The sequence below is a fragment of the Trichechus manatus genome, unplaced genomic scaffold, assembly GCF_000243295.1.
Source record: "Trichechus manatus latirostris isolate Lorelei unplaced genomic scaffold, TriManLat1.0 scaffold00066, whole genome shotgun sequence".
Taxonomy (NCBI): Eukaryota; Metazoa; Chordata; class Mammalia; order Sirenia; family Trichechidae; genus Trichechus; species Trichechus manatus.
In genome coordinates this window covers 14,080,565-14,083,280 of record NW_004444002.1, presented here as the reverse complement: position 1 = coordinate 14,083,280, position 2,716 = coordinate 14,080,565, and positions in this window count along the sequence as shown.

Here is a 2,716-nt window from a genome sequence, read left to right as displayed (position 1 = left end):
TGAGAGTGGTAGCTGGGAGGACATTTGACATATTAGAGCCTACGTATGAATTTGGTCAACTTCCCCTTGTCAGTTATGTAGTAATAATAATGACAACAACAATGGTGACATTTATTGACTTACTTATTGAGTCAGACACTATCTTTACATTATGTGATTTCATTTAATTGTCCCAACAACACTATTTATCAACCTTATCTTACAAGGTGAGGAAACACAGAGAATGATGTCACTCGCCCAAGGTCCCATGGCTAGTAGGTGGATAACCAAAGTTTGTGCACATCATCTCTGTGCTATAGTGCTTGGACAGAAGAGCAGTGGTGGTGTTTTCTCTCCCGTACACCTCTTTGAAACCAGACTGCTCACAGCCGACTTGGCTGGATATTATGACCACAATCTCTTAGGTCTTTTGTTTCCAGAACAAAAATGATGGCAGCCAAAGGTATAGTGGCACCAGCAAAGTTCTTTTCTGCAGTTTGTTATCTGGAATATGGTCTTTATGTCCATTCTCCAGTCTATCTGAAAATGAGCTAAAAAGTTGGAATTCACAGTTTTCAGACTAGAACCTCAAAAGGGACTTTAAAAATCAGCAACACTTAACATCCCTGTGTTCTAATTCATCGCTGTTAAGAGTCCTCTTTGAAGCCCAGTAGACCTTCCACAGTCACATTCCGGAGATGTCCCTCCCCCCTCCTCCCCCTCCCCACCCCCATGCTCTGCCTAGAAAAATCCTTCTTATCCTTCAAGGCCCAGCTCAAATGTCACCTCCTTTATGAAGTCGCTTCTCAGACCCACAGGCAGAATCCATTGATCCTCCTGTGTGCCCTCGCTGCACTTTCTATTAGCACTTACCACATTGTTTTAGTTAGTTGCCTAAGCAAGGTCCTTGAGGTCAGAGACCTGTCTTATTCATAAATCCTTTTATCCCCATATCCTCAGCCTAGCACATACCGTATTTCATCAAATCTAAAACCTCATCAATTGTAAGATACACCATGATTTTATGAACTACTAAGAAAGAAAAACCACTGACAATTATACTATGACATGCCATTGATTGGACAATGCGTCTTGAACTCTGGGATGTCAAAATGTTTATTAAAAAAAAAAGTGTGCCTCAGGAATGATGAACTATGGTAATAAGTGCCTACCAAATGTTTACAGAACTCGATTGTGAACCCAAGGTGGAGAAGATATTCCTAGAACACTGTGCTTTTTCCACCAGAGGTGATTTTAATAGGTAAAACATTGGGAGTTGGTGATGATGGCATAGGTCTCTTGGTTTATGATTGGCTATTAACTGAAAGGTTGGCGGTTCGAACCCATCCAGCAGCGCCACAGAAGAAAGGCCTGGCAATCTGCTTCTGTAAAAGATTACAGCCAAGAAAACTCTAGGGAGTAGTTCTACTCCATAACATATGGGGTCACCATGAGTTGGAATCAACTTGACAGTAACGGGTTATTTGTGGGGATTTTTGGTGAATGGTATGCAGATGCATTGCTGACTTCAAATATTCTACCTCCTAACGGTATTAGTTATAGAGTCTCTTTGAGTCAGAACTGACTCGAAGGTCCCTAACTACAACAACATATTAGTTAAAGGGATGAGTGGCCTGATGTGCCTTTCCCTTTAAAAGACACTTCCACACCCCCATTTAATATATTAGACAGTGATAATATATTCTGTTAAAAATTGGGTGACATCTCGCCCTGACAGGGAACACAACAGAGACTCCCTGACGGAGCAGGAGAAAAGTGGGGTGCAGAACTCAAATTCTAGTAAAAAGACCAGACTTAATGGCTTGATTGAGACTGGAGGGATCCTGGAAGACATGGCCCCCAGACTCTCTGTTAGCCCAAAACTAAAACCATTTCCGAGGCCAACTCTTTTCAAGATTAGACTGGACTATGGGACATAAAATGATACTCATGAAGAGTGTGCTTCTTAGCTCAATTAGATGCATGAGACTAAATGGGCAGTTTCTGTCAGGAGGTGAGATGAGAAGGCAGAGAGGGTCAGGAGCTGGTTGAATGGACACGGGAAATCCGGGGTGGAAAGAAGGAGTGTGCTGTCACAGTATAGGGAGAGCAAGTAGGATCACATAACAGTGTATGTATAAATTTTTGTATGAGAGACTAACTTGAAATGTAAACTTTCACTTAAACTACAACAATAAACAAAAAAAATTGGGTGACATCTAATGTAACAAGTGAGAGTGATTGCAGAGACAATGGAAGAGAGTATTTGTATCTGCCTTGATTCTGGCTCTATAAGCCAGTTCAACCCACTTCTGTTCCCATCTGCCCACGAAGAGGAACAGTAGTTGTCCGGCGTCCTCCCAGCTTATTCCAGCCTTTTTATTCTAATGTGATTCCTTCTCAGCTCCAAACTGTTGGCTCTATGAACTTGGCTTCCATTTCTCCCTTGGGTCTTTGGAGTTGGTATTTTTATATGGTCCCTGGCTGACGTCTGGATCTAGCTTTCCATAGGGCCTTTGGCTTGGCAAGCCTTGCTGGGCTCAGCAACCCAGGCTGTCTCAAGAATCTGTGTTCCACACAAAAAGTAACAATCTTTGTTGGTTACAAGGGATGGGAGGGGTCGGGGGTAAATACAAAATAAACAATAGATAAGTGATATCTTTGGTGAAGGGTGAGACAGTACACAATACTGGGGAAGCCAGTACAACTTGTACAAGGAAAGGTCATGGAAGCTCCA